The 9825-nt window shown below is 53.3% G+C and overlaps 27 non-coding genes across 27 annotated transcripts; all 27 read left to right on the top strand.

Annotated features, from left to right (window-relative positions):
* The first annotated feature begins 201 nt into the window (after positions 1-201).
* LOC126731226 (5S ribosomal RNA) lies at positions 202-320 on the top strand. The gene has a single exon (XR_007658479.1). It is a non-coding gene; the product is annotated as a 5S ribosomal RNA (ribosomal RNA).
* Positions 321-555: 235 nt separating this feature from the next.
* On the top strand, positions 556-674 carry LOC126731225 (5S ribosomal RNA). The gene has a single exon (XR_007658478.1). It is a non-coding gene; the product is annotated as a 5S ribosomal RNA (ribosomal RNA).
* Positions 675-909: 235 nt separating this feature from the next.
* On the top strand, positions 910-1028 carry LOC126730521 (5S ribosomal RNA). The gene has a single exon (XR_007657793.1). It is a non-coding gene; the product is annotated as a 5S ribosomal RNA (ribosomal RNA).
* Positions 1029-1263: 235 nt separating this feature from the next.
* On the top strand, positions 1264-1382 carry LOC126731223 (5S ribosomal RNA). The gene has a single exon (XR_007658477.1). It is a non-coding gene; the product is annotated as a 5S ribosomal RNA (ribosomal RNA).
* Positions 1383-1617: 235 nt separating this feature from the next.
* On the top strand, positions 1618-1736 carry LOC126731222 (5S ribosomal RNA). Its single transcript, XR_007658476.1, has one exon. It is a non-coding gene; the product is annotated as a 5S ribosomal RNA (ribosomal RNA).
* A 260-nt stretch (positions 1737-1996) lies between these two features.
* Positions 1997-2116, top strand: LOC126731694 (5S ribosomal RNA). Its single transcript, XR_007658936.1, has one exon. It is a non-coding gene; the product is annotated as a 5S ribosomal RNA (ribosomal RNA).
* Positions 2117-2354: 238 nt separating this feature from the next.
* On the top strand, positions 2355-2474 carry LOC126731839 (5S ribosomal RNA). Its single transcript, XR_007659076.1, has one exon. It is a non-coding gene; the product is annotated as a 5S ribosomal RNA (ribosomal RNA).
* Positions 2475-2710: 236 nt separating this feature from the next.
* Positions 2711-2829, top strand: LOC126731220 (5S ribosomal RNA). The gene has a single exon (XR_007658474.1). It is a non-coding gene; the product is annotated as a 5S ribosomal RNA (ribosomal RNA).
* Positions 2830-3065: 236 nt separating this feature from the next.
* LOC126730520 (5S ribosomal RNA) lies at positions 3066-3184 on the top strand. The gene has a single exon (XR_007657792.1). It is a non-coding gene; the product is annotated as a 5S ribosomal RNA (ribosomal RNA).
* Positions 3185-3420: 236 nt separating this feature from the next.
* On the top strand, positions 3421-3539 carry LOC126730519 (5S ribosomal RNA). The gene has a single exon (XR_007657791.1). It is a non-coding gene; the product is annotated as a 5S ribosomal RNA (ribosomal RNA).
* A 239-nt stretch (positions 3540-3778) lies between these two features.
* LOC126731583 (5S ribosomal RNA) lies at positions 3779-3898 on the top strand. The gene has a single exon (XR_007658827.1). It is a non-coding gene; the product is annotated as a 5S ribosomal RNA (ribosomal RNA).
* Positions 3899-4137: 239 nt separating this feature from the next.
* On the top strand, positions 4138-4257 carry LOC126731550 (5S ribosomal RNA). Its single transcript, XR_007658795.1, has one exon. It is a non-coding gene; the product is annotated as a 5S ribosomal RNA (ribosomal RNA).
* Positions 4258-4493: 236 nt separating this feature from the next.
* LOC126731567 (5S ribosomal RNA) lies at positions 4494-4613 on the top strand. The gene has a single exon (XR_007658812.1). It is a non-coding gene; the product is annotated as a 5S ribosomal RNA (ribosomal RNA).
* A 237-nt stretch (positions 4614-4850) lies between these two features.
* Positions 4851-4969, top strand: LOC126731821 (5S ribosomal RNA). The gene has a single exon (XR_007659059.1). It is a non-coding gene; the product is annotated as a 5S ribosomal RNA (ribosomal RNA).
* A 235-nt stretch (positions 4970-5204) lies between these two features.
* On the top strand, positions 5205-5324 carry LOC126731640 (5S ribosomal RNA). Its single transcript, XR_007658884.1, has one exon. It is a non-coding gene; the product is annotated as a 5S ribosomal RNA (ribosomal RNA).
* A 233-nt stretch (positions 5325-5557) lies between these two features.
* Positions 5558-5677, top strand: LOC126731516 (5S ribosomal RNA). Its single transcript, XR_007658761.1, has one exon. It is a non-coding gene; the product is annotated as a 5S ribosomal RNA (ribosomal RNA).
* Positions 5678-5911: 234 nt separating this feature from the next.
* On the top strand, positions 5912-6030 carry LOC126730518 (5S ribosomal RNA). The gene has a single exon (XR_007657790.1). It is a non-coding gene; the product is annotated as a 5S ribosomal RNA (ribosomal RNA).
* Positions 6031-6266: 236 nt separating this feature from the next.
* Positions 6267-6385, top strand: LOC126730516 (5S ribosomal RNA). Its single transcript, XR_007657788.1, has one exon. It is a non-coding gene; the product is annotated as a 5S ribosomal RNA (ribosomal RNA).
* A 234-nt stretch (positions 6386-6619) lies between these two features.
* On the top strand, positions 6620-6739 carry LOC126731613 (5S ribosomal RNA). The gene has a single exon (XR_007658857.1). It is a non-coding gene; the product is annotated as a 5S ribosomal RNA (ribosomal RNA).
* Positions 6740-6976: 237 nt separating this feature from the next.
* On the top strand, positions 6977-7095 carry LOC126731838 (5S ribosomal RNA). Its single transcript, XR_007659075.1, has one exon. It is a non-coding gene; the product is annotated as a 5S ribosomal RNA (ribosomal RNA).
* Positions 7096-7331: 236 nt separating this feature from the next.
* On the top strand, positions 7332-7450 carry LOC126731852 (5S ribosomal RNA). Its single transcript, XR_007659088.1, has one exon. It is a non-coding gene; the product is annotated as a 5S ribosomal RNA (ribosomal RNA).
* A 237-nt stretch (positions 7451-7687) lies between these two features.
* Positions 7688-7806, top strand: LOC126731234 (5S ribosomal RNA). The gene has a single exon (XR_007658487.1). It is a non-coding gene; the product is annotated as a 5S ribosomal RNA (ribosomal RNA).
* Positions 7807-8046: 240 nt separating this feature from the next.
* On the top strand, positions 8047-8165 carry LOC126731886 (5S ribosomal RNA). Its single transcript, XR_007659120.1, has one exon. It is a non-coding gene; the product is annotated as a 5S ribosomal RNA (ribosomal RNA).
* Positions 8166-8403: 238 nt separating this feature from the next.
* On the top strand, positions 8404-8523 carry LOC126731704 (5S ribosomal RNA). Its single transcript, XR_007658946.1, has one exon. It is a non-coding gene; the product is annotated as a 5S ribosomal RNA (ribosomal RNA).
* A 238-nt stretch (positions 8524-8761) lies between these two features.
* LOC126730515 (5S ribosomal RNA) lies at positions 8762-8880 on the top strand. Its single transcript, XR_007657787.1, has one exon. It is a non-coding gene; the product is annotated as a 5S ribosomal RNA (ribosomal RNA).
* A 237-nt stretch (positions 8881-9117) lies between these two features.
* LOC126731854 (5S ribosomal RNA) lies at positions 9118-9238 on the top strand. Its single transcript, XR_007659090.1, has one exon. It is a non-coding gene; the product is annotated as a 5S ribosomal RNA (ribosomal RNA).
* A 237-nt stretch (positions 9239-9475) lies between these two features.
* LOC126731219 (5S ribosomal RNA) lies at positions 9476-9594 on the top strand. Its single transcript, XR_007658473.1, has one exon. It is a non-coding gene; the product is annotated as a 5S ribosomal RNA (ribosomal RNA).
* The last annotated feature ends 231 nt before the right edge of the window (positions 9595-9825 follow it).

The following is a 9825-nucleotide window of genomic DNA, read 5'->3' as shown; positions in this document are numbered from 1 at the left end:
GGGCTTACCGTTTACGGCGGTCCAGCACGCTCGCTTCGTAGGCTTAGTCTGCCCCAGGCCAAAAATACGAGCCGCTGATCTCGTTTTGGGTGCTGATTTGGTGGCGGCGATCTGGAAATGCCCTCGGGCTGCAGCTCCCTGGTGTTAGAGTCCATCGCTGCATTCGGATCCTTTATAAGGATTTAACGCGCTTATGCTGATGGGTGCGATCATACCAACACTAATGCACCGGATCCCATCAGAACTCCGCAGTTAAGCGTGTTTGGGCGAGAGTAGTACTAGGATGGGTGACCTCCGGGGAAGTCCTCGTGTTGCACCCCTCTCTTTTTCTTCGGATTTTTTTTTTTTGTCGCCGGGCTTACCGTTTACGGCGGTCCAGCACGCTCGCTTCGTAGGCTTAGTCTGCCCCAGGCCAAAAATACGAGCCGCTGATCTCGTTTTGGGTGCTGATTTGGTGGCGGCGATCTGGAAATGCCCTCGGGCTGCAGCTCCCTGGTGTTAGAGTCCATCGCTGCATTCGGATCCTTTATAAGGATTTAACGCGCTTATGCTGATGGGTGCGATCATACCAACACTAATGCACCGGATCCCATCAGAACTCCGCAGTTAAGCGTGTTTGGGCGAGAGTAGTACTAGGATGGGTGACCTCCGGGGAAGTCCTCGTGTTGCACCCCTCTCTTTTTCTTCGGATTTTTTTTTTTTGTCGCCGGGCTTACCGTTTACGGCGGTCCAGCACGCTCGCTTCGTAGGCTTAGTCTGCCCCAGGCCAAAAATACGAGCCGCTGATCTCGTTTTGGGTGCTGATTTGGTGGCGGCGATCTGGAAATGCCCTCGGGCTGCAGCTCCCTGGTGTTAGAGTGCATCGCTGCATTCGGATCCTTTATAAGGATTTAACGCGCTTATGCTGATGGGTGCGATCATACCAACACTAATGCACCGGATCCCATCAGAACTCCGCAGTTAAGCGTGTTTGGGCGAGAGTAGTACTAGGATGGGTGACCTCCTGGGAAGTCCTCGTGTTGCACCCCTCTCTTTTTCTTCGGATTTTTTTTTTTTGTCGCCGGGCTTACCGTTTACGGCGGTCCAGCACGCTCGCTTCGTAGGCTTAGTCTGCCCCAGGCCAAAAATACGAGCCGCTGATCTCGTTTTGGGTGCTGATTTGGTGGCGGCGATCTGGAAATGCCCTCGGGCTGCAGCTCCCTGGTGTTAGAGTCCATCGCTGCATTCGGATCCTTTATAAGGATTTAACGCGCTTATGCTGATGGGTGCGATCATACCAACACTAATGCACCGGATCCCATCAGAACTCCGCAGTTAAGCGTGTTTGGGCGAGAGTAGTACTAGGATGGGTGACCTCCGGGGAAGTCCTCGTGTTGCACCCCTCTCTTTTTCTTCGGATTTTTTTTTTTTGTCGCCGGGCTTACCGTTTACGGCGGTCCAGCACGCTCGCTTCGTAGGCTTAGTCTGCCCCAGGCCAAAAATACGAGCCGCTGATCTCGTTTTGGGTGCTGATTTGGTGGCGGCGATCTGGAAATGCCCTCGGGCTGCAGCTCCCTGGTGTTAGAGTCCATCGCTGCATTCGGATCCTTTATAAGGATTTAACGCGCTTATGCTGATGGGTGCGATCATACCAACACTAATGCACCGGATCCCATCAGAACTCCGCAGTTAAGCGTGTTTGGGCGAGAGTAGTACTAGGATGGGTGACCTCCGGGGAAGTCCTCGTGTTGCACCCCTCTCTTTTTCTTCGGATTTTTTTTTTTTGTCGCCGGGCTTACCGTTTACGGCGGTCCAGCACGCTCGCTTCGTAGGCTTAGTCTGCCCCAGGCCAAAAATACGAGCCGCTGATCTCGTTTTGGGTGCTGATTTGGTGGCGGCGATCTGGAAATGCCCTCGGGCTGCAGCTCCCTGGTGTTAGAGTGCATCGCTGCATTCGGTGTTAGAGTGCATCGCTGCATTCGGATCCTTTATAAGGATTTAACGCGCTTATGCTGATGGGTGCGATCATACCAACACTAATGCACCGGATCCCATCAGAACTCCGCAGTTAAGCGTGTTTGGGCGAGAGTAGTACTAGGATGGGTGACCTCCTGGGAAGTCCTCCTTGTTGCACCCCTCTCTTTTTCTTCGGATTTTTTTTTTTTGTCGCCGGGCTTACCGTTTACCCGGCGGTCCAGCACGCTCGCTTCGTAGGCTTAGTCTGCCCCAGGCCAAAAATACGAGCCGCTGATCTCGTTTTGGGTGCTGATTTGGTGGCGGCGATCTGGAAATGCCCTCTGGGCTGCAGCTCCCTGGTGTTAGAGTGCATCGCTGCATTCGGATCCTTTATAAGGATTTAACGCGCTTATGCTGATGGGTGCGATCATACCAACACTAATGCACCGTATCCCATCAGAACTCCGCAGTTAAGCGTGTTTGGGCGAGAGGTAGTACTAGGATGGGTGACCTCCTGGGAAGTCCTCGTGTTGCACCCCTCTCTTTTTCTTCGGATTTTTTTTTTTGTCGCCCGGGCTTACCGTTTACGGCGGTCCAGCACGCTCGCTTCGTAGGCTTAGTCTGCCCCAGGCCAAAAATACGAGCCGCTGATCTCGTTTTGGGTGCTGATTTGGTGGCGGCGATCTGGAAATGCCCTCGGGCTGCAGCTCCCTGGTGTTAGAGTCCATCGCTGCATTCGGATCCTTTATAAGGATTTAAACGCGCTTATGCTGATGGGTGCGATCATACCAACACTAATGCACCGGATCCCATCAGAACTCCGCAGTTAAGCGTGTTTGGGCGAGAGTAGTACTAGGATGGGTGACCTCCGGGGAAGTCCTCGTGTTGCACCCCTCTCTTTTTCTTCGGATTTTTTTTTTTTGTCGCCGGGCTTACCGTTTACGGCGGTCCAGCACGCTCGCTTCGTAGGCTTAGTCTGCCCCAGGCCAAAAATACGAGCCGCTGATCTCGTTTTGGGTGCTGATTTGGTGGCGGCGATCTGGAAATGCCCTCGGGCTGCAGCTCCCTGGTGTTAGAGTGCATTCGCTGCATTCGGATCCTTTATAAGGATTTAACGCGCTTATGCTGATGGGTGCGATCATACCAACACTAATGCACCGGATCCCATCAGAACTCCGCAGTTAAGCGTGTTTGGGCGAGAGTAGTACTAGGATGGGTGACCTCCTGGGAAGTCCTCGTGTTGCACCCCTCTCTTTTTCTTCGGATTTTTTTTTTTTGTCGCCGGGCTTACCGTTTACGGCGGTCCAGCACGCTCGCTTCGTAGGCTTAGTCTGCCCCAGGCCAAAAATACGAGCCGCTGATCTCGTTTTGGGTGCTGATTTGGTGGCGGGCGATCTGGAAATGCCCTCGGGCTGCAGCTCCCTGGTGTTAGAGTGCATCGCTGCATTCGGATCCTTTATAAGGATTTAACGCGCTTATGCTGATGGGTGCGATCATACCAACACTAATGCACCGGATCCCATCAGAACTCCGCAGTTAAGCGTGTTTGGGCGAGAGTAGTACTAGGATGGGTGACCTCCTGGGAAGTCCTCGTGTTGCACCCCCTCTCTTTTTCTTCGGATTTTTTTTTTTTTGTCGCCGGGCTTACCGTTTACGGCGGTCCAGCACGCTCGCTTCGTAGGCTTAGTCTGCCCCAGGCCAAAAATACGAGCCGCTGATCTCGTTTTGGGTGCTGATTTGGTGGCGGCGATCTGGAAATGCCCTCGGGCTGCAGCTCCCTGGTGTTAGAGGTGCATCGCTGCATTCGGATCCTTTATAAGGATTTAACCGCGCTTATGCTGATGGGTGCGATCATACCAACACTAATGCACCGGATCCCATCAGAACTCCGCAGTTAAGCGTGTTTGGGCGAGAGTAGTACTAGGATGGGTGACCTCCTGGGGAAGTCCTCGTGTTGCACCCCTCTCTTTTTCTTCGGATTTTTTTTTTTTTGTCGCCCGGGCTTACCGTTTACGGCGGTCCAGCACGCTCGCTTCGTAGGCTTAGTCTGCCCCAGGCCAAAAATACGAGCCGCTGATCTCGTTTTGGGTGCTGATTTGGTGGCGGCGATCTGGAAATGCCCTCGGGCTGCAGCTCCCTGGTGTTAGAGTGCCATCGCTGCACTTCGGATCCTTTATAAGGATTTAACGCGCTTATGCTGATGGGTGCGATCATACCAACACTAATGCACCGGATCCCATCAGAACTCCGCAGTTAAGCGTGTTTGGGCGAGAGTAGTACTAGGATGGGTGACCCTCCTGGGAAGTCCTCGTGTTGCACCCCTCTCTTTTTCTTCGGATTTTTTTTTTTTTTCGCCGGGCTTACCCGTTTACGGCGGTCCAGCACGCTCGCTTCGTAGGCTTAGTCTGCCCCAGGCCAAAAATACGAGCCGCTGATCTCGTTTTGGGTGCTGATTTGGTGGCGGCGATCTGGAAATGCCCTCGGGCTGCAGCTCCCTGGTGTTAGAGTGCATCGCTGCATTCGGATCCTTTATAAGGATTTAACGCGCTTATGCTGATGGGTGCGATCATACCAACACTAATGCACCGGATCCCATCAGAACTCCGCAGTTAAGCAGTGTTTGGGCGAGAGTAGTACTAGGATGGGTGACCTCCTGGGAAGTCCTCGTGTTGCACCCCTCTCTTTTTCTTCGGATTTTTTTTTTTTGTCGCCGGGGCTTACCGTTTACGGCGGTCCAGCACGCTCGCTTCGTAGGCTTAGTCTGCCCCAGGCCAAAAATACGAGCCGCTGATCTCGTTTTGGGTGCTGGTTTGGTGGCGGCGATCTGGAAATGTCCCTCGGGCTGCAGCTCCCTGGTGTTAGAGTGCATCGCTGCATTCGGATCCTTTATAAGGATTTAACGCGCTTATGCTGATGGGTGCGATCATACCAACACTAATGCACCGGATCCCATCAGAACTCCGCAGTTAAGCAGTGTTTGGGCGAGAGTAGTACTAGGATGGGTGACCTCCTGGAAGTCCTCGTGTTGCACCCCTCTCTTTTTCTTCGATTTTTTTTTTTTGTCGCCGGGCTTACCGTTTACGGCGGTCCAGCACGCTCGCTTCGTAGGCTTAGTCTGCCCCAGGCCAAAAAATACGAGCCGCTGATCTCGTTTTGGGTGCTGATTTGGTGGCGGCGATCTGGAAATGCCCTCGGGCTGCAGCTCCCTGGTGTTAGAGTGCATCGCTGCATTCGGATCCTTTATAAGGATTTAACGCGCTTATGCTGATGGGTGCGATCATACCAACACTAATGCACCGGATCCCATCAGAACTCCGCAGTTAAGCGTGTTTGGGCGAGAGTAGTACTAGGGATGGGTGACCTCCTGGGAAGTCCTCGTGTTGCACCCCTCTCTTTTTCTTCGGATTTTTTTTTTTTGTCGCCGGGCTTACCGTTTACGGCGGTCCAGCACGCTCGCTTCGTAGGCTTAGTCTGCCCCAGGCCAAAATACGAGCCGCTGATCTCGTTTGGGTGCTGATTTGGTGGCGGCGATCTGGAAATGCCCTCGGGCTGCAGCTCCCTGGTGTTAGAGTGCATCGCTGCATTCGGATCCTTTATAAGGATTTAACGCGCTTATGCTGATGGGTGCGATCATACCAACACTAATGCACCGGATCCCATCAGAACTCCGCAGTTAAGCGTGTTTGGGCGAGAGTAGTACTAGGATGGGTGACCTCCTGGGAAGTCCTACGTGTTGCACCCCTCTCTTTTTCTTCGGATTTTTTTTTTTTGTCGCCGGGCTTACCGTTTACGGCGGTCCAGCACGCTCGCTTCGTAGGCTTAGTCTGCCCCAGGCCAAAATACGAGCCGCTGATCTCGTTTTGGGTGCTGATTTGGTGGCGGCGATCTGGAAATGCCCTCGGGCTGCAGCTCCCTGGTGTTAGAGTGCATCGCTGCATTCGGATCCTTTATAAGGATTTAACGCGCTTATGCTGATGGGTGCGATCATACCAACACTAATGCACCGGATCCCATCAGAACTCCGCAGTTAAGCGTGTTTGGGCGAGAGTAGTACTAGGATGGGTGACCTCCTGGGAAGTCCTCGTGTTGCACCCCCTCTCTTTTTCTTCGGATTTTTTTTTTTTGTCGCCGGGCTTACCGTTTACGGCGGTCCAGCACGCTCGCTTCGTAGGCTTAGTCTGCCCCAGGCCAAAAATACGAGCCGCTGATCTCGTTTTGGGTGCTGATTTGGTGGCGGCGATCTGGAAATGCCCTCGGGCTGCAGCTCCCTGGTGTTAGAGTGCATCGCTGCATTCGGATCCTTTATAAGGATTTAACGCGCTTATGCTGATGGGTGCGATCATACCAACACTAATGCACCGGATCCCATCAGAACTCCGCAGTTAAGCGTGTTTGGGCGAGAGTAGTACTAGGATGGGTGACCTCCTGGGAAGTCCTCGTGTTGCACCCCTCTCTTTTTCTTCGGATTTTTTTTTTTGTCGCCGGGCTTACCGTTTACGGCGGTCCAGCACGCTCGCTTCGTAGGCTTAGTCTGCCCCAGGCCAAAAATACGAGCCGCTGATCTCGTTTTGGGTGCTGATTTGGTGGCGGCGATCTGGAAATGCCCTCGGGCTGCAGCTCCCTGGTGTTAGAGTGCATCGCTGCATTCGGATCCTTTATAAGGATTTAACGCGCTTATGCTGATGGGTGCGATCATACCAACACTAATGCACCGGATCCCATCAGAACTCCCGCAGTTAAGCGTGTTTGGGCGAGAGTAGTACTAGGATGGGTGACCTCCTGGGAAGTCCTCGTGTTGCACCCCTCTCTTTTTCTTCGGATTTTTTTTTTTTGTCGCCGGGCTTACCGTTTACGGCGGTCCAGCACGCTCGCTTCGTAGGCTTAGTCTGCCCCAGGCCAAAAAATACGAGCCGCTGATCTCGTTTTGGGTGCTGATTTGGTGGCGGCGATCTGGAAATTGCCCTCGGGCTGCAGCTCCCTGGTGTTAGAGTGCATCGCTGCATTCGGATCCTTTATAAGGATTTAACGCGCTTATGCTGATGGGTGCGATCATACCAACACTAATGCACCGGATCCCATCAGAACTCCGCAGTTAAGCGTGTTGGGCGAGGAGTAGTACTAGGATGGGTGACCTCCGGGGAAGTCCTCGTGTTGCACCCCTCTCTTTTTCTTCGGATTTTTTTTTTTTGTCGCCGGGCCTTACCGTTTACGGCGGTCCAGCACGCTCGCTTCGTAGGCTTAGTCTGCCCCAGGCCAAAAATACGAGCCGCTGATCTCGGTTTTGGGTGCTGATTTGGTGGCGGCGATCTGGAAATGCCCTCGGGCTGCAGCTCCCTGGTGTAGAGTGCATCGCTGCATTCGGATCCTTTATAAGGATTTAACGCGCTTATGCTGATGGGTGCGATCATACCAACACTAATGCACCGGATCCCATCAGAACTCCGCAGTTAAGCGTGTTTGGGCGAGAGTAGTAACTAGGATGGGTGACCTCTGGGAAGTCCTCGTGTTGCACCCCTCTCTTTTTCTTCGGAATTTTTTTTTTTGTCGCCGGGCTTACCGTTTACGGCGGTCCAGCACGCTCGCTTCGTAGGCTTAGGTCTGCCCCAGGCCAAAAATACGAGCCGCTGATCTCGTTTTGGGTGCTGATTTGGTGGCGGCGATCTGGAAATGCCCTCGGGGCTGCAGCTCCCTGGTGTTAGAGTGCATCGCTGCATTCGGATCCTTTATAAGGATTTAACGCGCTTATGCTGATGGGTGCGATCATACCAACACTAATGCACCGGATCCCATCAGAACTCCGCAGTTAAGCGTGTTTGGGCGAGAGTAGTACTAGGATGGGTGACCTCCTGGGAAGTCCTCGTGTTGCAACCCCTCTCTTTTTCTTCGGATTTTTTTTTTTTGTCGCCGGGCTTACCGTTTTACGGCTGGTCCCAGCACGCTCGCTTCGTAGGCTTAGTCTGCCCCAGGCCAAAAATACGAGCCGCTGATCTCGTTTTGGGTGCTGATTTGGTGGCGGCGATCTGGAAATGCCCTCGGGCTGCAGCTCCCTGGTGTTAGAGTGCCATCGCTGCATTCGGATCCTTTATAAGGATTTAACGCGCTTATGCTGATGGGTGCGATCATACCAACACTAATGCACCGATCCCATCAGAACTCCGCAGTTAAGCGTGTTTGGGCGAGAGTAGTACTAGGATGGGTGACCTCTCGGGGAAGGTCTCGTGTTGCACCCCCTCTCTTTTTCTTCGGATTTTTTTTTTTTGTCGCCGGGCTTACCGTTTTACGGCGGTCCCAGCACGCTCGCTTCGTAGGCTTAGTCTGCCCCAGGCCAAAAATACGAGCCGCTGATCTCGTTTTGGGTGCTGATTTGGTGGCGGCGATCTGGAAATGCCCTCGGGCTGCAGCTCCCTGGTGTTAGAGTGCATCGCTGCATTCGGATCCTTTATAAGGATTTAACGCGCTTATGCTGATGGGTGCGATCATACCAACACTAATGCACCAGGATCCCATCAGAACTCCGCAGTTAAGCGTGTTTGGGCGAGAGTAGTACTAGGATGGGTGACCTCCTGGGAAGTCCTCGTGTTGCACCCCTCTCTTTTTCTTCGGATTTTTTTTTTTTGTCGCCCGGGCTTACCGTTTACGGCGGTCCAGCACGCTCGCTTCGTAGGCTTAGTTCTGCCCCAGGCCAAAAATACGAGCCGCTGATCTCGTTTTGGGTGCTGATTTGGTGGCGGCCGATCTGGAAATGCCCTCGGGCTGCAGCTCCCTGGTGTTAGAGTGCATCGCTGCATTCGGATCCTTTATAAGGATTTAACGCGCTTATGCTGATGGGTGCGATCATACCAACACTAATGCACCGGATCCCATCAGAACTCCGCAGTTAAGCGTGTTTGGGCGAGAGTAGTACTAGGATGGGTGACCTCCTGGGAAGTCCTCGTGTTGCACCCCTCTCTTTTTCTTCGGATTTTTTTTTTTTGTCGCCGGGCTTACCGTTTACGGCGGTCCAGCACGCTCGCTTCGTAGGCTTAGTCTGCCCCAGGCCAAAAATACGAGCCCGCTGATCTCGTTTTGGGTGCTGATTTGGTGGCGGCGATCTGGAAATGCCCTCGGGCTGCAGCTCCCTGGTGTTAGAGTGCATCGCTGCATTCGGATCCTTTATAAGGATTTAACGCGCTTATGCTGATGGGTGGCGATCATACCAACACTAATGCACCGGATCCCATTCAGAACTCCGCAGTTAAGCGTGTTTGGGCGAGAGTAGTACTAGGAATGGGTGACCTCCTGGGAAGTCCTCGTGTTGCACCCCTCTCTTTTTCTTCGGATTTTTTTTTTTTGTCGCCCGGGCTTACCGTTTACGGCGGTCCAGCACGCTCGCTTCGTAGGCTTAGTCTGCCCCAGGCCAAAAATACGAGCCGCTGATCTCGTTTTGGGTGCTGATTTGGTGGCGGCGATCTGGAAATGCCCTCGGGCTGCAGCTCCCTGGTGTTAGAGTCCATCGCTGCATTCGGATCCTTTATAAGGATTTAACCGCGCTTATGCTGATGGGTGCGATCATACCAACACTAATGCACCGGATCCCATCAGAACTCCGCAGTTAAGCGTGTTTGGGCGAGAGTAGTACTAGGATGGGTGACCTCCGGGGAAGTCCTCGTGTTGCACCCCTCTCTTTTTCTTCGGATTTTTTTTTTTTGTCGCCGGGCTTACCGTTTACGGCGGTCCAGCACGCTCGCTTCGTAGGCTTAGTCTGCCCCAGGCCAAAAATACGAGCCGCTGATCTCGTTTTGGGTGCTGATTTGGTGGCGGCGATCTGGAAATGCCCTCGGGCTGCAGCTCCCTGGTGTTAGAGTGCATCGCTGCATTCGGATCCTTTATAAGGATTTAACGCGCTTATGC

Source organism: Quercus robur, chromosome 5 (genome assembly GCF_932294415.1).
Source record: "Quercus robur chromosome 5, dhQueRobu3.1, whole genome shotgun sequence".
Lineage (NCBI taxonomy): Eukaryota > Viridiplantae > Streptophyta > Magnoliopsida > Fagales > Fagaceae > Quercus > Quercus robur.
The sequence above is the reverse complement of the archived record's forward strand: the minus strand, read 5'-3'. Positions and strand labels throughout refer to the sequence as shown.